This window comes from Amblyomma maculatum, chromosome 7, assembly GCF_055883805.1.
Source record: "Amblyomma maculatum isolate TAMU_Amacu chromosome 7, ASM5588380v1, whole genome shotgun sequence".
NCBI classification, from domain to species: Eukaryota; Metazoa; Arthropoda; class Arachnida; order Ixodida; family Ixodidae; genus Amblyomma; species Amblyomma maculatum.
In genome coordinates this window covers 80,494,651-80,516,946 of record NC_139350.1, presented here as the reverse complement: position 1 = coordinate 80,516,946, position 22,296 = coordinate 80,494,651, and the positions used below count along the sequence as shown (strand labels likewise).

Here is a 22,296-nt window from a genome sequence, read left to right as displayed (position 1 = left end):
CTCTATCCCTTTACTTCCGTCGTCCCAGTTTGGGTGTTTCAGGTAGTAGATAAGGGGAGGGCAAACAGATTTCCTTCCTTTTTTGATATATAATAAATACCACAGACTATGTGGAAGGTTGTCGAATAAGATATGAACAAAGACGTGTGTAATCGTCAGGAAAGCCTTTTATTTCGAAGATCGTGCGAGGCAACTCATGATATGACAGACTTTCGCAAGCGGCCGTGGTGGGGCGCATGTTTAGACGACGGCGTAAAGACGCGTTGGGAACCTCTAATCGCCCGCAGCCTGCCGCAGAGGCGCATGAACGCAGCGAATTGCGTCACCACTCATCTTGACTTGAAAGCTGCCGACGATCGCTCGGTCAAGTCGGCGTCAGTCACGAAACAAACGTTTGTCGTCTCTTCCGTCTCCTGCTCACTGTAAGTGATCACCTCCTTCCGCTGAGCCTCTTTGAGGCCCACCATGGGTACACTCAACAGCGCGTACTTGGTCTTTAGCCCCAGGTTGAAAGCGTCTACAAGTTTGTTCTTTTCAGTCAGCACCAACCGAACTTGCATATGCTTGGGCAACGCTTGCGAATTCTTCCTCGGTCAAGTAGGCCGCGCTGACGGTGGCGCCGGCTTGGTCGCCACGTCCCAATTTATTACCATGTGGAGCACAATCATTTTACCCTGCAGCGGCTTCCGGTTGTGCGGGAATTGAATCGGGGAGGTCATCTACGAACTTCTTCATGCACTCTGCGAGCAGCGCGTGCAGCTGGAGATCCGATAATAGCTTTGCCTCAGTCTCTTTGAGCTGCTCATACTGCACGCTGAGCTCGTGACACCCCTTCTGAACTTCATGGCTTCCCATGCCTTCGCTTGGGCCTGTTGCACTGAATATGCGTCGTCTTTCAAGACCCGTGACAGACCGACGCAAAGGTCGGGAACATGTAGTTGTTTGTGAAGGCCAGCGATGTGCTCGTAAGTCATCATTGCGTGCTCTGCTGTAGAGTGAAGAACGATGTGAGGATGTCGGGCTGGAAAGTTTGCGGCCGCTGGTCGAAGGGCTGACGAAGTGGTTTCGAAGGGAAGCGAGAGCAGCTGCAGGGACTGACGGCAGACATATGACGTACTGACCTGCTCCAGGTACCAAAATCAACCACAACTGTCGTTTTCTTTCCTCAGTGCGTACGCATTGCACGTGAAAAAATAGAGGGCTCTACTAAACTGTCCATTTCGTAAATTATGTTTAGCCTACAAAAACACTTACAAATATAAATTTCAGTGATTATTAAATTTAACTCAAGCCACGTTTATTTGTTGGCCATATCAGCACATAAACTGAGATACATCACAATTACGCAGCACAGTGTTTCATCACAAGGATGCGCATTGGGCGTTCCGTGCTTCCATGAACCACAGACGGACACTGGAAGTGGAAGGGCGTTTATTTAAGCCGAACAACCGGCTTATATAGCCTGACCAGGAGAGGGGGAAGGGGGGAAAGAAGGAACGAGGGGAAAGGTGGAAGGCATTGTGGCTGGCGTTCGCCAAAGGCGGAACTATAATGCGGAACGTTTTCCAACATTTATCTTCCCTTAATAAGGAAGTTGCTGAACTGGCTTCTTTTGGCGCGTGGAACGTCGAAGTGTCGGCGTCGTACACGATGACTGCGTCGCTGCGGTTCCTGCTTGCTGTTGATGTAGACAGCTTTCAGCGTCTTGCGCCGCTGACGAATTCTCTGGTGGCGTTGAGGCTGGCTGTGGGGTATCTGCTCGAAGAACCGCGCATTCCTCTCCATTATCGTTGACTACAGGCGTTGGTATACCAGCTTGCACAGCGCTTTCTTCCTCTGAGCTGTGATCCTGCGCATGTGGAGGAGGTGTGTGTCGAACACGCACCTGGTCGACGTGACGCCTGACCGATCCGGCCGGTGTCTCTATGGTGACCATCCTGACCCTCTTGTAGACTGGACTGTTCCAGGCCGCCATTTTTCTCCTACGCCAAAGTTGCGCGCAAACACTGCAGCTCCAGGAAAAGGTGGTGACCATTCATTTGGTTCAGATACTGAACCTGTAGGGACGGGTGGAAAGCCTGTATCTAGGCGAGAGAGCAGACGATAACCAAGAAGCGCCTCTGACGGAGACTTGCCCGAGCTGTTAGGTGTCCTTCTGTAATTAAAGAGCAGTCTGAATATGTGGATATCTAATCTTCCAGCCCCCATCTTTTTGAGGCTATCCTTAATCGTTCTGACTGCTCTTTCCGCCAACCCATTTGACGATGGGTGATACACAGTCGTTCGCAGATGAGTTATATTATTCTTTTTCATGAAAGTGTCAAATTCAAGACTGGTGAACAGAGTCGTCCTGTTAACAGATACTACAGTCCTTGGGATTCAAAACCTGCTGAATATCTCGCACAAGGAGTTCACTGTCGCAGTAGCATTAGCTTGCTTTTCATGGGAACTGCCTCAATCCACTTACTGTATGCATCAACTACAACAAGAATCGTGCTTCCCGCTAATGACCCTGCGAAATCTAAATGTATCCTGGACCGTGGTTCTAGAGCAGTAGGCCAGCTTTCTGGTAGTGCTGCGGCTGGCATGGGCAAGTCTTTGACACAGTTTTGACATGTTGCTGATAGTCGTTCTATGTCGTGGTCCAATCCTAGCCAAAATGATGATCTGCCAACTGCTTTCATCGCTGTAGACCCCTGGTGTGTTTCGTGCTGCAGGTGTAGAATACGATCTCGCGCTTCCTTTGGCACTATTACACGGTGCCCCCAGTACACCAGCCCGTGGGCCAAAGACAGGCCTTGTCGTCTGTCAAAAAATGGAATAACGCTCTCATCAGCTATACATCTTGCCGTCGACGACCAGCCATTCTTTGTCAACTGCGCAGCCCTTTTTAGTTGCTTGTCATCCGCAGTTAATTTCTTCAGTTCATCAAGGGACACCGTTCCGTCATCGAGTCCTTTTAGAGCGAGAATGTAATCAGGGGGATCTTCTGATTGCAACTCTGTCGTACGTTGTGGCACTCGACTCAGGGCGTCGGCACGCAGAAGTTGCTTACCCGGCGAGTACTGGAGCTTTTAACGGAAACCACCCAGGAACAGAGACGAACGTTGTATGCGCGCGGCTGCCAGCGATGGGGTCGGTTGATCAGCTCTCGGCAATCCCAGGAGAGGCTGGTAATCAGTAACAAGTGTGAACTCTCGACCTACAAGAAAATCCCGGAACTTCGTTACGAAAATACTAGGGCAAGGGCGTTGCGTTCGAGTTGCGAGTAATTTCGTTCAGCCTTTGTTAAGGTTCGCGAACGGAAGCCTATGGGCTTGTTCACCTTGCCATACTTGGGGAACAGCACGGCTCCAATCCCATGTTGTGAAGCGTCACACTAACTGGAGGGCTGCAGCCGGACTGAAATGGGCAAGTACCCCTGCCCGACGAAGGCCTTGTTTAGCTTGCATAAAGGCCGCCTCCTGTTCAGGTTCCCACACCCATTGTGCGTTCTTTTCTAGCAGCTTGTACAGCGGTTCAAGGACAGATGATAAATTTGGCATGAACTTGGCTTAAAATGTGATCATGCCCAAAACTGCGCGCAGCTCCTGCACATTTTACGGACTAGGAGCTTGCATAATTGCTTCAATATGCTGTTCTGTCGGATGTAAGCCCTCACGGTCAATTCGGTGACCCAAGTAGGAAACCGATGCCTGGCGAAATTTACATTTGTCCAGTCTGAGTTTGACCCCGTGGAGCACAAGTCTTAATGTATCAGTCTCGCCATGTTTTTGCAATACCAGAATATCGTCCAGGTATGCCTGTACACCTGGTATGCCTTGCAATATCGTGTCTATTTTCCGTTCGAAAATGGCAGGCGCGGCAGCTATACAGAAAGGCAAGCGGTTGTTGCAGAACAACCCACGGTGCGTATTGATAACGCACAGTTTCTTGGACTCGTCATCGAGGGGGATCTGATTATAGGCGTCACGAAGGTCAAGAGTGCTGAATTGTTCGCCACCATTCAAAGCTACAAAAATGTCATCAATAACAGGTAGCGGGTACTGTTCCAGCTCGCATGCAGGGTTCAGAGTTAGTTTGAAATCAGCACAGATTCTAACACTGCCATCCATTTTGAATTCCGGCACAATCGGTGTAGCCCACTCTGCGTGCGTTACTGGGGACAATACTCCGATAGTTTCAAGCCTTTCAATCTTTTTGGATACCTTGTCGCGCCATGCAAATAGAAGAGAACGGGCCTTACAGAATTTTGGTGTGGCTCCTTCTTTCAGTTGCAGATGCACTGGTGGTCCATCTATCCGGCCCAATTCTGTGCTGAAAACATCTTGGAAGTCCGAGAGCCCATCGTCCACCATTGATGTGCAGTTCTTCCCTAAGCTCTCCGCCAGCTTCGCCCCGACGTTGAGGACTGACGACCCTGCGTTGCTAAACTTTGATATCAAGTCGCGTCCGCAGAGACGTGGTCCTGGGCAATCAACAACAATTAATGAGCCCTCGATGCTGGTCTCCTTGTACGAAACAAGCAAATCCAACTGCCCCAGCACTGGTAAGGTTCTTAGGTAACAGGAAAGTTTGATGTGGCGCGTCTACAATGGTGGCCACAGTTTCTTGTGCTGCTCAAAAACTTGCCTAGGCAGAACACACACAGCCGGACCAGTATCGACGTTTATCTTTAGATCGCTGTCACCCCACGTCAACATTCGGCGAATCGGAGGTCCCAATTGAGCTTTCCGAGACGACACTACAGTCCAGATGTGCATGCTGTCGGCCGCGTCATTCAAACTCTCCTCTGTTACATTTAAAGCTTGGCTTGACCTGCTCCGAGCATAGTTTTTCCGGCGTTTCTTGCTGACGTCGCTAAGACATTTTTTTGCAAGGTGCCCGCACCTGCCGCAGAGGTAGCATCGAGCGTTCGTCCAGCCACACGCGTTTCCGTTGTGTTTAGTGCTTCCGCACCGTCCACACTCTAATACCGGCTCGTCGAAGCTCTGTCGACGCGCGCTTATCTTCATTACAGCTGCCAAGTCCGAAGAGATCGCGTTGGCACCCTGATCTGCTGCCTCAGAGCTGAACGCTATCGCTTCAGCTTCCTGCAGGGTGAGGTCTGTTTTGGTCAAAAGCTGCTTTTGCAGGGCACTTGACCGGACGCCGCATACTATCTTGTCGCGAAGCATTCTATCGAGCATGCTCCCGAAGTTGCAGCTATCCGCTATTTGGCGAATTTCGACAATGAAGGTATGAACAGACTCACCTTCCAGCTGGCGCCGGTTGGAAAAGCGAAAACTCCGTTATTTCGTGGCGTTTTGGGTCAAAGTACGAACTTAGAACTTCGATTACTTTTTCGTACTTCATCGCATTTGGCTTCTTCGGTGCAACTTTTCCTTAAAGCGCTTGGAATGTGCGTGTGCTATACGCAGAGATGAGCAACGCCCTTTCCTTCATTGAATCTTCGATTCCACTTGCTTCGAAGTAGGCTTCCAGCTTCGTCAGATATGCCCTCCAGTTGTCCCCGCGTCATACTCCGGAAGCTGGTGATGTGCTATGATTGAACTGGTTGCATCCAGCGTCTCAGTCTTGACCGTTGTTTCAGGTTGGTTCTCGTCGTGGGTTTGCATTAGGCTCGTCGCCATTGTTACATCGCAGGTACGCGCATTGCGCGTTCCGTGCTTCCATGAACCACAGACGGACGCTCGAAGTAGAAAGGTGTTTATTCAGGCCGAACAACTGGCTTATATAGCCTGACCGGAAGAGAGGGGGAAGGGGTGAAAGAAGGAACGAGGGGAAAGGTGGAAGGCATTTTGGCTGTCGTTCGCCAAAGGCGGAACTATAATGCAGAACGTTTTACAACATAGTCCATTTCGTAAATTATGATAAGCCTACAAAAACACTAACAGTTATGAATTTGAGCGACCATAAAATTTACCTCAAGCCACGTTTATTTGTTGCCCATATCAGTACATAAATAGAGTGCGTTAAGATAATGAGACTTGTTTAACTCCATCGCCATCTTCCTAAAGGGCGGAAGTGCCAGAGGCTATGGCAGACGAGTGCAGACCACAGCAGCTCAGCGCTCTCCTTGCACGATGATGACGATACGTTGCTGGGTAATGTGTGGCCTTGAAACGCGGCACCTTCATGTGCTAAGTTGTGGAGGAAGAACAGCAACTACTAGCCCCAAACATGAATTGTTATTCATACATAGGGAATACGTAACGAACCACATGGACTCGCTTGCAATGGAGCTGTATGCTATCCACGATGCGATGGAGGTTGTAAATGCCATAACATCTATAATTGAAGGTCACATTTACACCGATTCTCTAGCGGCTGTTAAAAAGCTCATCAGCATTACAAAACCCCTAAGCATTTCCCAGGAGATACATGCTCGAAATTCAAAAACAAAAAAAAAACGCGTTCGGCTACATTGGATACAAGAAGGCAGTAATAACATGTGTCATAAAAAACAGATACGCTTGCACACCAAACCTCTACCACGATTGCTTGATTGCTTCACCCACAAGCCTCCCATTTGATCCTCGTTCCGCTTTCCCAATCCTGTTATCTATGGTAAGCAAACGTGCACATTCCCTCATTACCCCGTGCACTTACGCGTGCCCTCATAACCTAACGAGAATGGAGAAGGTGTCCTTTACAATGATTAGGGCTGGGAATGCACTTACCCAGTAATTGACCTGCCGATTGGCTTCGGAAGAAGATGAATGAGTGGCCGTGAGACGAGGCACATTCGTGTGCCGAGACGAGCACATGCCCGAAGTGTCCAAGGCCGCTGTAGAGCCGCATCTTCGCCACCTTTTATATACCTGCCCAAGAATGCAGCCTTCAAGAATAAGACGACTACAAGAAGTTGGACTGTCGGCCATAAAGGAGGAACATTTACACTTGTGGTTAGTGGATAATATTAAGAGCTCTAGCTTGTTCCTGTTACTTGAAGAAAATAGACTGAATGAAATCCTTAAGGTTAAAAGACAGCCTGATTCTATTCCACATGGCAACCCTTCAAATAAAAAAGAGTGTCTTCCTATCTGAAAACGGAAAGATGAGACCTCAGCGGCCTATAAAGCACCACATACGGCGAATGAAGGAAATCGTGTAATATATGATAAGATTGCTGAGGCCCCACAAGCCGTGAAAAAAACAGGGAGACAAAATGCGCTGTTCACGTCTGCTTAAGAACAGTCGTCTAAGTACTGTTCCGGTTGAAAACCGCAACACCCAGATGTGAGCAAGTGCAGCCTTTACCTAGAGTACACAAGGCCGTTCCAGTAATGCATTTCATCATTACGCCGCCACTCGACTACCTAAAAACTTATCTAAAAGGTTTCGTTTTTCGGCAAAAGCTCTAGAAGAAGAATTTGTGGCCATAGGTGTTCAATATATAATTTGTAATCAATCACATTAGAGTACTGCTCTTAACTATGATCCCAATAATGGCGGTAAGTTTATTTTTTGCACCACTGTCCGTGTGGCTGTACCATGCCTGCGACACTGAAGGACATGATTTCATGACTTGATGGTTTTAACATTCCCCTGTTGAAAAAGCGAAAAATATCCCGGAGGTTTCATCCAACATAAAAATCGTTACAATGAAAGTAACCGACGCTCGGCTACTTAGCCGGAGTACCCTCTATCTAACGGAGTAACTCTCATGTGCTTGGGCACGCTTGCGGATTCTTCCTCGGTGAAGTAGGCGGCACTGACGGTGGCGCCGGCTTGGTCGCCACGTCCAAATTTATTACCCTGTTGAACACAATCATTTTACCCTGTACAGGCTTCCCGTTGTGCGGGCATTCCAGCGGGGAGGTCATCTACGAACTTCTTCATCCACTCTGCGAGCAGCAACTGCAGCTGGAGATCCGATAATCGGTTTGCCTCAGTCTCTTTGAGCTGCTCATACTGCCTGATGAGTTCGTGAAGCCTCTTCAGAATGTTGATGGCTTCCCGTACCTTCGCTGGGGCCTGTTGCACGAAATATGCGTCATCTTTCAAGACCCGCGGTAGACCGAGGCAAAGGTCGAGAACATGTAGTTGCTGTGAACGCTAGCGATGTACTCGTCAGTCATCATTGCGTGCTCTTCTGCCGGGTGCGGAAGGATGTGACCATGTCGGGCTGGAAAGTTTGCGGCCGTTGGTCGAAGAGCTGATGAAGTGGTGTCGCAGGGTAGCGCGAGCAGCTGTAAGGACTGACGGCACACAGCTGACGGACTGACCGGCCGCAGGTACCAAAATCAACCACAGCTGTCTTTTTCTTTCCTCAGTGCGTCCGCATTGCACATGTAAAACATAGAGGGCGCTACTGAACAGTCCATTTCGTAAATTATGTTTAGGCTACAAAAACACTTATAGTTCTGAATTTCAGTGACCGTAAAATTTAACTCAAGCCAGATTTATAAGTTTCCCATATCTGTATATAAATTCAGTTCGTTAAGAAAGTGAGACTTCATCGTATTCAGATATGTGGCGCAAATAAACACAAACACAGGAGAAGATACACAGCACACGCGCAACACGTGTTTGTGTTTATTTGCGCCACATATCTGAATACGATGATGCACCAACTTGCCCCTCAAGCCGTTATTTTAAAGCGAGACTTGTTTACTTCCATTGCCATCTTCCTAGAAGGCGGAAGTTTCTGAGGCTATGGCAGAGGAGTGCATACCACAGGAGCTCAGCGCTGTCCTTGCACGATGATGATGATAGGTTAATGGGTAATGTGTGACCTTGAGACGCGGCACATTTGTGTGCAGAGTCGTGGTGGAATAACGGCAACTACCAGTCACAAATATGCAGAGTTATTCACACATAGGGAATACGTACCAGACCACCTGGACTTGTTTGTAAAGGAGCTGTATGCTATCCGCGATGCGATGGAGGCTATAAATGCCATACCGTCTTAAAAAGCTCATCAGCGTTACTGAAACCCTAAGCATTTCCCAGGAGATACATACTATTAAAAAGAAATAAAAAAACGATTTTGGGTACGTGGGATACAAGAAAAAAGTAGTAACGTGGATAATAAAAAAAAACGAATAAGCTTACACATCAAGCTCCTAACACGAAAACCTCACCCACAAGCCTCCCATTAATTCCTTGTTCCGCACTTTCACAATCTTGGTATCTATTGTGAGGAAAAGTGCGCGTGCCATCATTCCCACGTGCAATTGCGCGTTCCCTCATAACTTAACGAGAAGCAAGGGGGTGTCTCTGACAATGATTAGAGCTGGGGCGGAACTTACCCAGTAGTTGACCTCCCGACGGGGCTCTGAAAAAGATCCAGTGCAGAGCCCATGTCCTACGTGTCCAAAGCCAGATGCCGTGGTGCATCTTCGCCACCTTTTATGGACATGCCCAGGAATGCAGCCGTCAAGAATAAAACCGCTACAAGAAGTTGGACGAGGCTATAAAGGGGGAACATATACACGTGTACGTGGTTAGTGGATAATATTAAGAGCTCTAGCTTGTCTTGTTACTGGAAGAAAATATGCTGAATGACTTCCATTAACTTAGAAGACAGCTTGATTGTATACCACTTGGCAAGCTTTCGAAAAAAAAAGATTCTCTTCCTATCTAAAAACGGCTAGATGAGACCTCAGCGGCCTATAGAGCAACAAATGCGGCGAATGAAGGAAATCGTGTAACATATGATAAGATTTCGGAGGCCCCACAAGCCCTGAAATAATAAGGGAGACAAAATGCGCTATTCACTTTTGCTTAAGAACAGTTGTTTAAGAACTGTTGCGGTTGAAATCAGCCGTACCCAGATGTGAGCCAGCGTGGCCTTTACCAGGACTGCACAAGACCGTTCAAGTAATGAATTTCATCATTACGCCTCCTCTCCTCTACCCAAAAACGTTTTATCAAGGTTTCCTTTTTCGGCGAAAGCACTAGAAGAAAAATTTGTGGGCTGCGGTGTTCAATATATAATTTGTAATCAATCATATTTGGTACAGTACGAAACTATAAGCACTACACTGGCGGTAAGTTTATTTTCTGCTGCGCTGCCCCTGTCGCTTTACCATGCCAGCGACACTGATGGACATGATTTCATGACTTGATGGTTTTACCTTTCCCCTGATGAAAAAGCGAAAAAAATTCCGGAGCCTACACCCTACGTAAAAAATATTTATAGTAAGTGAAAGTAACCGCTGCAGTCGCAAAATGGTTAAGACGCTCGGCTACTTAGCCGGAGTACCCAGCCTCGAACCCAACATGCGCGGCCAGGCCTCAAGCAATTTACTGTATATAGTGCCGTACTGTATACATCTATTTGTGTTTAACTTACCCTGTCCTTTCTCCATGTCGCTCTTCACTGTCATTTCCTGTACCGCCTTCTCACTATCCCTTTACTTCCACCGTCCCAGTTAGGGTGTTTCAGGTAGTAGATAAGGGGCGGGCAAACAGATTTCCTTCCTTTTTTGATATATAACAAATACCACAGACTACGTGGAAGGTTGTCGAATAAGATACGAACAAAGACGTGAGTAATCGTCAGGAAAGCCTTTTATTTCGAAGATCGTTAGAGTCAACTCATGATACGGCAGACTTTCGCAAGCGGCTGTGGTGGGGCGCCGTTTTATACGACGGCGTATCGTAAGATGCGTTGCGGACCTCTGATCGCCCGCAGTCTGCCGCAGAGGCGCATGACCGTAGCGAATTGCGTCACCACTCGTCTTGACTTGAAAGCTGCCGAGGGTCGCATGGTCAAGTCGGCGTCGGTCACGAAACGAACGTTTTTAGTCTCTTCCGTCTCCTGCTCATTGTAGGTGATCACCTCCTTCTACAGAGCCTCCTTGAGGCCCACCGTGGGTACACTCAAAAGCGCGTACTTGGTCTTTAGCATCCGGTTGAAAGCGTCCACAAGTTTGTTTTTCTAAATCAGGGACAGTCGAACTTACATATGCTTGGGCACGCTTGCGAATTCTTCCTCGGTCAAGTAGGCTGCGCTGACGGTGGAATCGGCTTGGTCGCCACGTCCCAAATTATTACCCTGCGGAGCACAATCATTTTACCCTGTAGCGGCTTCCAGTTGTTCGGGAATTGCAGCGGGGAGGTCATCTACGAAATTCTGCATGCACTCTGCGAGCAGCAACTGCAGCTGGAGATCCGATAATCGGTTTGCCTCAGTCTCTTTGAGCTGCTCATACTGCCTGATGAGTTCGTGAAGCCTCTTCAGAATGTTGATGGCTTCCCGTACCTTCGCTGGGGCCTGTTGCACGAAATATGCGTCATCTTTCAAGACCCGCGGTAGACCGAGGCAAAGGTCGAGAACATGTAGTTGCTGTGAACGCTAGCGATGTACTCGTCAGTCATCATTGCGTGCTCTTCTGCCGGGTGCGGAAGGATGTGACCATGTCGGGCTGGAAAGTTTGCGGCCGTTGGTCGAAGAGCTGATGAAGTGGTGTCGCAGGGTAGCGCGAGCAGCTGTAAGGACTGACGGCACACAGCTGACGGACTGACCGGCCGCAGGTACCAAAATCAACCACAGCTGTCTTTTTCTTTCCTCAGTGCGTCCGCATTGCACATGTAAAACATAGAGGGCGCTACTGAACAGTCCATTTCGTAAATTATGTTTAGGCTACAAAAACACTTATAGTTCTGAATTTCAGTGCCCGTAAAATTTAACTCAAGCCAGATTTATAAGTTTCCCATATCTGTATATAAATTCAGTTCGTTAAGAAAGTGAGACTTCATCGTATTCAGATATGTGGCGCAAATAAACACAAACACAGGAGAAGATACACAGCACACGCGCAACACGTGTTTGTGTTTATTTGCGCCACATATCTGAATACGATGATGCACCAACTTGCCCCTCAAGCCGTTATTTTAAAGTGAGACTTGTTTACTTCCATTGCCATCTTCCTAGAAGGCGGAAGTTTCTGAGGCTATGGCAGAGGAGTGCATACCACAGGAGCTCAGCGCTGTCCTTGCACGATGATGATGATAGGTTAATGGGTAATGTGTGACCTTGAGACGCGGCACATTTGTGTGCAGAGTCGTGGTGGAATAACGGCAACTACCAGTCACAAATATGCAGAGTTATTCACACATAGGGAATACGTACCAGACCACCTGGACTTGTTTGTAAAGGAGCTGTATGCTATCCGCGATGCGATGGAGGCTATAAATGCCATACCGTCTTAAAAAGCTCATCAGCGTTACTGAAACCCTAAGCATTTCCCAGGAGATACATACTATTAAAAAGAAATAAAAAAACAATTTTGGGTACGTGGGATACAAGAAAAAAGTAATAACGTGGATAATAAAAAAAACGAATAAGCTTACACATCAAGCTCCTAACACGAAAACCTCACCCACAAGCCTCCCATTAATTCCTTGTTCCGCACTTTCACAATCTTGGTATCTATTGTGAGGAAAAGTGCGCGTGCCATCATTCCCACGTGCAATTGCGCGTTCCCTCATAACTTAACGAGAAGCAAGGGGGTGTCTCTGACAATGATTAGAGCTGGGGCGGAACTTACCCAGTAGTTGACCTCCCGACGGGGCTCTGAAAAAGATCCAGTGCAGAGCCCATGTCCTACGTGTCCAAAGCCAGATGCCGTGGTGCATCTTCGCCACCTTTTATGGACATGCCCAGGAATGCAGCCGTCAAGAATAAAACCGCTACAAGAAGTTGGACGAGGCTATAAAGGGGGAACATATACACGTGTACGTGGTTAGTGGATAATATTAAGAGCTCTAGCTTGTCTTGTTACTGGAAGAAAATATGCTGAATGACTTCCATTAACTTAGAAGACAGCTTGATTGTATACCACTTGGCAAGCTTTCGAAAAAAAAAGATTCTCTTCCTATCTAAAAACGGCTAGATGAGACCTCAGCGGCCTATAGAGCAACAAATGCGGCGAATGAAGGAAATCGTGTAACATATGATAAGATTTCGGAGGCCCCACAAGCCCTGAAATAATAAGGGAGACAAAATGCGCTATTCACTTTTGCTTAAGAACAGTTGTTTAAGAACTGTTGCGGTTGAAATCAGCCGTACCCAGATGTGAGCCAGCGTGGCCTTTACCAGGACTGCACAAGACCGTTCAAGTAATGAATTTCATCATTACGCCTCCTCTCCTCTACCCAAAAACGTTTTATCAAGGTTTCCTTTTTCGGCGAAAGCACTAGAAGAAAAATTTGTGGGCTGCGGTGTTCAATATATAATTTGTAATCAATCATATTTGGTACAGTACGAAACTATAAGCACTACACTGGCGGTAAGTTTATTTTCTGCTGCGCTGCCCCTGTCGCTTTACCATGCCAGCGACACTGATGGACATGATTTCATGACTTGATGGTTTTACCTTTCCCCTGATGAAAAAGCGAAAAAAATTCCGGAGCCTACACCCTACGTAAAAAATATTTATAGTAAGTGAAAGTAACCGCTGCAGTCGCAAAATGGTTGAGACGCTCGGCTACTTAGCCGGAGTACCCAGCCTCGATCCCAACATGCGCGGCCAGGCCTCAAGCAATTTACTGTATATAGTGCCGTACTGTATACATCTATTTGTGTTTAACTTACCCTGTCCTTTCTCCATGTCGCTCTTCACTGTCATTTCCTGTACCGCCTTCTCACTATCCCTTTACTTCCACCGTCCCAGTTAGGGTGTTTCAGGTAGTAGATAAGGGGCGGGCAAACAGATTTCCTTCCTTTTTTGATATATAACAAATACCACAGACTACGTGGAAGGTTGTCGAATAAGATACGAACAAAGACGTGAGTAATCGTCAGGAAAGCCTTTTATTTCGAAGATCGTTAGAGTCAACTCATGATACGGCAGACTTTCGCAAGCGGCTGTGGTGGGGCGCCGTTTTATACGACGGCGTATCGTAAGATGCGTTGCGGACCTCTGATCGCCCGCAGTCTGCCGCAGAGGCGCATGACCGTAGCGAATTGCGTCACCACTCGTCTTGACTTGAAAGCTGCCGAGGGTCGCATGGTCAAGTCGGCGTCGGTCACGAAACGAACGTTTTTAGTCTCTTCCGTCTCCTGCTCATTGTAGGTGATCACCTCCTTCCACAGAGCCTCCTTGAGGCCCACCGTGGGTACACTCAAAAGCGCGTACTTGGTCTTTAGCATCCGGTTGAAAGCGTCCACAAGTTTGTTTTTCTAAATCAGGGACAGTCGAACTTACATATGCTTGGGCACGCTTGCGAATTCTTCCTCGGTCAAGTAGGCTGCGCTGACGGTGGAATCGGCTTGGTCGCCACGTCCCAAATTATTACCCTGCGGAGCACAATCATTTTACCCTGTAGCGGCTTCCAGTTGTTCGGGAATTGCAGCGGGGAGGTCATCTACGAAATTCTGCATGCACTCTGCGAGCAGCAACTGCAGCTGGAGATCCGATAATAGTTTAGCCTCAGTCTCTTTGAGCTGCTCATACTGCGCGATGAGTTGGTGACACCTCTTCTGAATCTTGATGGCTTCCCGTGCCTTCGCTTGGGCCTGTTGCACGAAATATGCGTCGTCTTTCAATACCCGCGACAGACCGATGCAAAGGTCATGAACATGTAGTTGCTTGTGAAGGCCAGCGATGTACTCGTAAGTCATCATTGCGTGCTCTGCTGTAGGGTGAAGAACGATGTGACGATATCGGGCTGGAAAGTTTACGGCCATTGGTCGAAGGGCTGACGAAGTGGTTTCGAAGGGGAGCGAGAGCAGCTGCAGGGACTGACGGCAGACAGATGACGGACTGACCTGCTCCAGGTACCAAAATCAACCACAAATGTCGTTTTCTTTCCTCAGTGCGAACGCATTGCACGTGAAAAAATAGAGGGCTCTACTAAACCGTCCATTTCGTAAATTATGTTTAGCCTACAAAAACACTTACAATTATAAATTTCAGTGATTATAAAATTTAACTCAAGCCACGTTTATTTGTTGGCCATATCAGCACATAAACTGAGTCACAATTACGCACCACAGTGTTTCTTCACAAGGATGCGCATTGGGCGTTCCGTGCTTCCATGAACCACAGACGGACACTGGAAGTGGAAGGGCGTTTATTTAAGCCGAACAACCGGCTTATATAGCCTGACCAGGAGAGGGGGAAGGGGGGAAAGAAGGAACGAGGGGAAAGGTCGAAGGCATTCTGGCTGGCGTTCGCCAAAGGCGGAACTATAATGCGGAACGTTTTCCAACATTTATCTTCCCTTAATAAGGAAGTTGCTGAACTGGCTTCTTTTGGCGCGTGGAACGTCGAAGTGTCGGCGTCGTACACGATGACTGCGTCGCTGCGGTTCCTGCTTGCTGTTGATATAGACAGCTTTCGGCGTCTTGCGCCGCTGACGAATTCTCTGGTGGCGTTGAGGCTGGCTGTGGGGTATCTGCTCGAAGAACCGCGCACTCCTCTCCATTATCGTTGACTCCAGGCGTTGGTATACCAGCTTGCACAGCGCTTTCTTCCTCTGAGCTGTGATCCTGAGCATGTGGAGGAGGTGTGTGTCGAACCGCACCTGGTCGACGTGACGCCTGACCGGTCCGGCCGGTGCCTCTATGGTGACCATCCGTGACCCTCTTGTAGACTGGACTGTTCCAGGCCGCCATTTTTCTCCAACGCCAAAGTTGCGCGCATACACTGCAGCTCCAGGAAAAGGTGGTGACCATTCATGTGGTTCAGAGACTGAACCTGTAGGGACGGGTGGAAAGCCTGTATCTAGGCGAGAGAGCAGACGATAACCAAGAAGCGCCTCTGACGGAGACTTGCCCGAGATGTTAGGTGTCCTTCTGTAATCAAAGAGCAGTCTGAATATGTGGATATCTAATCTTCCAGCCCCCATCTTTTTGAGGCTATCCTTAATCGTTCTGACTGCTCTTTCCGCCAACCCATTTGACGATGGGTGATACACAGTCGTTCGCAGATGAGTTATATTATTCTTTTTCATGAAAGTGTCAAATTCAAGACTGGTGAACTGAGTCGTCCCGTTATCAGATACTACAGTCTTTGGGATTCGAAACCTGCTGAATATCTCGCACAAAGAGTTCACTGTCGCAGTAGCATTAGCTTCCTTTTCATGGGAACTGCCTCAATCCACTTACTGTATGCATCAACTACAACAAGAATCGTGCTTCCCGCTAATGACCCTGCGAAATCTACATGTATCCTGGACCGTGGTTCTAGAGCAGTAGGCCAGCTTTCTGGTAGTGCTGCGGCTGGCATGGGCAAGTCTGACACAGTTTTGACATGTTGCTGATAGTCGTTCTATGTCGTGGTCCAATCCTAGCCAAAATGATGATCTGCCAACTGCTTTCATCGCTGTAGACCCCTGATGTGTTTCGTGCTGCAGGTGTAGAATACGATCACGCGCTTCCTTTGGCACTATTACACGGTGCCCCCAGTACACCAGCCCGTGGGCCAAAGACAGCCCTTTGTCGTCTGTCAAAAAATGAAATAACGCTCTCATCAGCTATACATCTTGCCGTCGACGACCAGCCATCCTTTGTCAACTGCGCAGCCCTTTTTAGTTGCTTGTCATCCGCAGTTAATTTCTTCAGTTCATCAAGGGACACCGTTCCGTCATCGAGTCCTTTTAGAGCGAGAATGTAATCAGGGGGATCTTCTGATTGCAACTCTGTCGTACGTTGTGGCACTCGACTCAGGGCGTCGGCACGCAGAAGTTGCTTACCCGGCGAGTACTGGAACTTTTAACGGAAACCACCCAGGAACAGAGACGAACGTTGTATGCGCGTGGCTGCCAGCGATGGGGTCGGTTGATCAGCTCTCGGCAATCACAGGAGAGGCTGGTAATCAGTAACAAGTGTGAACTCTCGACCTACAAGAAAATCCCGGAACTTTGTTACGAAAATACTAGGGCAAGGGCGTTGCGTTCGAGTTGCGAGTAATTTCGTTCAGCCTTTGTTAAGGTTCGCGAACGGAAGCCTATGGGCTTGTTCACCTTGCCATACGTGTGGAACAGCGCGGCTCCAATCCCATGTTGTGAAGCGTCACACTAACTTGAGGGCTGCAGCCGGATTGAAATGGGCAAGTACCCCAGCCCGACGCAGGCCTTGTTTAGCTTGCATAAAGGCCGCCTCCTGTTCAGGTTCCCATACCCATTGTGCGTTCTTTTCTAGCAGCTTGTACAGCGGTGCAAGGACAGATGATAAATTTGGCATGAACTTGGCTTAAAATGTGATCATGCCCAAAACTGCGCGCAGCTCCTGCACATTTTACGGACTAGGAGCTTGCATAATTGCTTCAATATGCTGTTCTGTCGGATGTAAGCCCTCACGGTCAATTCGGTGACCCAAGTAGGAAACCGATGCCTGGCGAAATTTGCATTTGTCCAGTCTGAGTTTGACCCCGTGGAACACAAGTCTTAATGTATCAGTCTCGCCATGTTTTTGCAATACCAGAATATCGCCGAGGTATGCCTGTACACCTGGTATGCCTTGCAATATCGTGTCTATTTTCCGTTCGAGAATGGCAGGCGCGGAAGCTATACAGAAAGGCAAGCGGTTGTTGCAGAACAACCCACGGTGCGTATTGATAACGCACAGTTTCTTGGACTCGTCATCGAGAGGGATCTGATTATAGGCGTCACGAAGGTCGAGAGTGCTTAATTGTTCGCCACCATTCAAAGCTACAAAAATGTCATCAATAACAGGTAGCGGGTACTGTTCCAGCTCGCATGCAGAGTTCAGAGTTACTTTGAAATCAGCACAGATTCTAACACTGCCATCCATTTTGAATACCGGCACAATCGGTGTAGCCCACTCTGCGTGCGTTACTGGGGACAATACTCCGATAGTTTCAAGCCTTTCAATCTCTTTGGATACCTTGTCGCGCCATGCAAATAGAAGAGAACAGGCCTTACAGAATTTTGGTGTGGCTCCTTCTTTCAGTTGCAGATGCACTGGTGGTCCGTCTATCCGGCCCAATTCTGTGCTGAAAACATCTTGGAAGTCCGAGAGCCCATCGTCCATCATTGATGTGCAGTTCTTCCCTAAGCTCTCCGCCAGCTTCGCCCCGACGTTGAGGACTGACGACCCTGCGTTGCTAAACTTTGATATCAAGTCGCGTCCGCAGAGACGTGGTCCTGGGCAATCAAAGACAATTAATGAGCCCTCGACGCTGGTCCCCTTGTACGAAACAAGCATATCCAACTGCCCCAGCACTGGTAAGGTTCTTAGGTAACAGGAAAGTTTGATGTGGCGCGTCTACAATGGTGGCCACAGTTTCTTGTGCTGCTCAAAAACTTGCCTAGGCAGAACACACACAGCCGAACCAGTATCGACGTTTATCTCTATATGGCTGTCACCCCACGTCAACGTTCGGCGAATCGGAGGTCCCAATTGAGCTTTCCGAGACGACACTACAGTCCAGATGTGCATGCTGTCGGCCGCGTCATTCAAACTCTCCTCTGTTACATTTAAAGCTTGGCTTGACCTGCTCCGAGCATAGTTATTCCGGCGTTTCTTGCTGACGTCGCTAAGACATTTTTTTTGCAAAGTGCCCGCACCTGCCGCAGAGGTAGCATCGAGCGTTCGTCCAGCCACACGCGTTTCCGTTGTGTTTAGTGCTTCCGCACCGTCCACACTCTAATACCGGCTCGTCGAAGCTCTGTTGACGCGCGCTTATCTTCATTACAGCTGCCCAGTCCGAAGAGATCGCGTTGGCACCCTGATCTGCTGCCTCAGAGCTGAACGCTATCGCTTCAGCTTCCTGCAGGATGAGGTCTGTTTTGGTCAAAAGCTGCTTTTGCAGGGCACTTGACCGGACGCCGCATACTATCTTGTCGCGAAGCATTCTATCGAGCATGCTCCCGAAGTTACAGCTCTCCGCTATTTGGCGAATTTCGACAATGAAGGTATGAACAGACTCACCTTCCAGCTGGCGCCGGTTGGAAAAGCGAAAACTCCGTTATTTCGTGGCGTTTTGGGTCAAAGTACGAACTTAGAACTTCGATTACTTTTTCGTACTTCATCGCATTTGGCTTCTTCGGTGCAACTTTTCCTTAAAGCGCTTGGAATGTGCGTGTGCTATACGCAGAGATGAGCAACGCCCTTTCCTTCATTGAATCTTCGATTCCACTTGCTTCGAAGTAGGCTTCAACCTTCGTCAGATATGCCCTCCAGTTGTCCCCGCGTCATACTCCGGAAGCTGGTGATGTGCTATGATTGAACTGGTTGCATCCAGCGTCTCAGTCTTGACCGTTGTTTCAGGTTGGTTCTCGTCGTGGGTTTGCATTAGGCTCGTCGCCATTGTTACATCGCAGGTACGCGCATTGCGCGTTCCTTGCTTCCATGAACCACAGACGGATGCTCGAAGTAGAAAGGTGTATATTCATGCCGAACAACTGGCTTATATAGCCTGACCGGAAGAGAGGGGGAAGGGGTGAAAGAAGGAACGAGGGGAAAGGTGGAAGGCATTTTGGCTGGCGTTCGCCAAAGGCGGAACTATAATACAGAACGTTTTACAACATAGTCCATTTCGTAAATTATGTTAAGCCTACAAAAACACTAACAGTTATGAATTTGAGCGACCATAAAATTTACCTCAAGCCACGTTTATTTGTTGCCCATATCAGTACATAGAGTGCGTTAAGATAATGAGACTTGTTTAACTCCATCGCCATCTTCCTAAAGGGCGGAAATGCCTGAGGCTATGGCAGACGAGTGCAGACCACAGCAGCTCAGCACTCTCCTTGCACGATGATGACGATACGTTGCTGGGTAATGTGTGGCCTTGAAACGCGGCACCTTCATGTGCTAAGTTGTGGAGGAAGAACAGCAACTACTAGCCCCAAACATGAATTGTTATTCATACATAGGGAATACGTAACGAACCACATGGACTCGCTTGCAATGGAGCTGTATGCTATCCACGATGCGATGGAGGTTGTAAATGCCATAACATCTATAATTGAAGGTCACATTTACACCGATTCTCTAGCGGCTGTTAAAAAGCTCATCAGCATTACAAAACCCCTAAGCATTTCCCAGGAGATACATGCTCGAAATTCAGAAACAAAAAAAAAACGCGTTCGGCTACATTGGATACAAGAAGGCAGTAATAACATGTGTCATAAAAAACTGATACGCTTGCACACCAAACCCCTACCACGATTGCTTGATTGCTTCACCCACAAGCCTCCCATTTGATCCTCGTTCCGCTTTCCCAATCCTGTTATCTATGGTAAGCAAACGTGCACATTCCCCCATTACCCCGTGCACTTACGCGTGCCCTCATAACCTAACGAGAACGGAGAAGGTGTCCTTTACAATGATTAGGGCTGGGAATGCACTTACCCAGTAATTGACCTGCCGATTGGCTTCGGAAGAAGATGAATGTGTGGCAGTGAGACGAGGCACATTCGTGTGCCGAGACGAGCACATGCCCGAAGTGTCCAAGGCCGCTGTAGAGCCGCATCTTCGCCACCTTTTATATACCTGTCCAAGAATGCAGCCTTCAAGAATAAGACGACTACAAGAAGTTGGACTGTCGGCTATAAAGGAGGAACATTTACACTTGTGGTTAGTGGATAATATTAAGAGCTCTAGCTTGTTCCTGTTACTTGAAGAAAATAGACTGAATGAAATCCTTAAGGTTAAAAGACAGCCTGATGCTATTCCACATGGCAACCCTTCAAATAAAAAAGATTGTCTTCCTATCTGAAAACGGCAAGATGATACCTCAGCGGCCTATAAAGCACCACATACAGCGAATGAAGGAAATCGTGTAATATATGATAAGATTGCGGAGGCCCCACAAGCCGTGAAAAAAACAGGCAGACAAAATGCGCTGTTCACGTCTGCTTAAGAACAGTTGTCTAAGTACTGTTCCGGTTGAAAACCGCAACACCCAGATGTGAGCAAGTGCAGTCTTTACCTAGAGTACACAAGGCCGTTCCAGTAATGCATTTCATCATTACGCCGCCACTCGACTACCTAAAAACTTATCTAAAAGGTTTCGTTTTTCGGCAAAAGCTCTAGAAGAAGAATTTGTGGCCATAAGTGTTCAATATATAATTTGTAATCAATCACATTAGAGTACTGCTCTTAACTATGATCCCAATAATGGCGGTAAGTTTATTTTTTGCACCACTGTCCCTGTGGCTGTACCATGCCTGCGACCCTGAAGGACATGATTTCATGACTTGATGGTTTTAACATTCCCCTGTTGAAAAAGCGAAAAATATCCCGGAGGTTTCATCCAACATAAAAATCGTTACAATGAAAGTAACCGACGCTCGGCTACTTAGCCGGAGTACCCTCTATCTAACGGAGTAACTCTCATGTGCTTGGGCACGCTTGCGGATTCTTCCTCGGTGAAGTAGGCGGTACTGACGGTGGCGCCGGCTTGGTCGCCACGTCCAAATTTATTACCTTGTTGAGCACAATCATTTTACCCTGTACAGGCTTCCCGTTGTGCGGGCATTCCAGCGCGGAGGTCATCTACGAACTTCTTCATCCACTCTGCGAGCAGCAACTGCAGCTGGAGATCCGATAATCGGTTTGCCTCAGTCTCTTTGAGCTGCTCATACTGCCTGATGAGTTCGTGAAGCCTCTTCAGAATGTTGATGGCTTCCCGTACCTTCGCTGGGGCCTGTTGCACGAAATATGCGTCATCTCTCAAGACCCGCGGTAGACCGAGGCAAAGGTCGAGAACATGTAGTTGCTGTGAACGCTAGCGATGTACTCGTCAGTCATCATTGCGTGCTCTTCTGCCGGGTGCGGAACGATGTGACCATGTCGGGCTGGAAAGTTTGCGGCCGTTGGTCGAAGAGCTGATGAAGTGGTGTCGCAGGGTAGCGCGAGCAGCTGTAAGGACTGACGGCACACAGCTGACGGACTGACCGGCTGCAGGTACCAAAGTCAACCACAGCTGTCTTTTTCTTTCCTCAGTGCGTCCGCATTGCACATGTAAAACATAGAGGGCGCTACTGAACAGTCCATTTCGTAAATTATGTTTAGGCTACAAAAACACTTATAGTTCTGAATTTCAGTGACCGTAAAATTTAACTCAAGCCAGATTTATAAGTTGCCCATATCTGTATATAAATTCAGTTCGTTAAGAAAGTTAGACTTGTTTACTTCCATTGCCATCTTCCCAGAAGGCGGAAGTTTCTGAGGCTATGGCAGAGTGCATACCACAGGAGCTCAGCGCTGTCCTTGCACGATGATGATGATAGGTTAATGGGTAATGTGTGACCTTGAGACGCGGCACATTTGTGTGCAGAGTCGTGGTGGAATAACGGCAACTACCAGTCACTAATATGCAGTTATTCACACATAGGAAATACGTACCAGACCACCTGGACTTGTTT

At 48.0% G+C, this 22,296-nt stretch overlaps 3 pseudogenes; all 3 read right to left on the bottom strand.

Annotated features, from left to right (window-relative positions):
- Nucleotides 1–329: 329 nt before the first annotated feature.
- Nucleotides 330–4,817, bottom strand: LOC146183734 (uncharacterized; annotated as a pseudogene).
- Nucleotides 4,818–4,860: 43 nt separating this feature from the next.
- Nucleotides 4,861–5,633, bottom strand: LOC146183733 (uncharacterized; annotated as a pseudogene).
- A 5,165-nt stretch (nucleotides 5,634–10,798) lies between these two features.
- On the bottom strand, nucleotides 10,799–19,232 carry LOC146183732 (uncharacterized; annotated as a pseudogene).
- Between the last annotated feature and the right edge of the window lie 3,064 nt (nucleotides 19,233–22,296).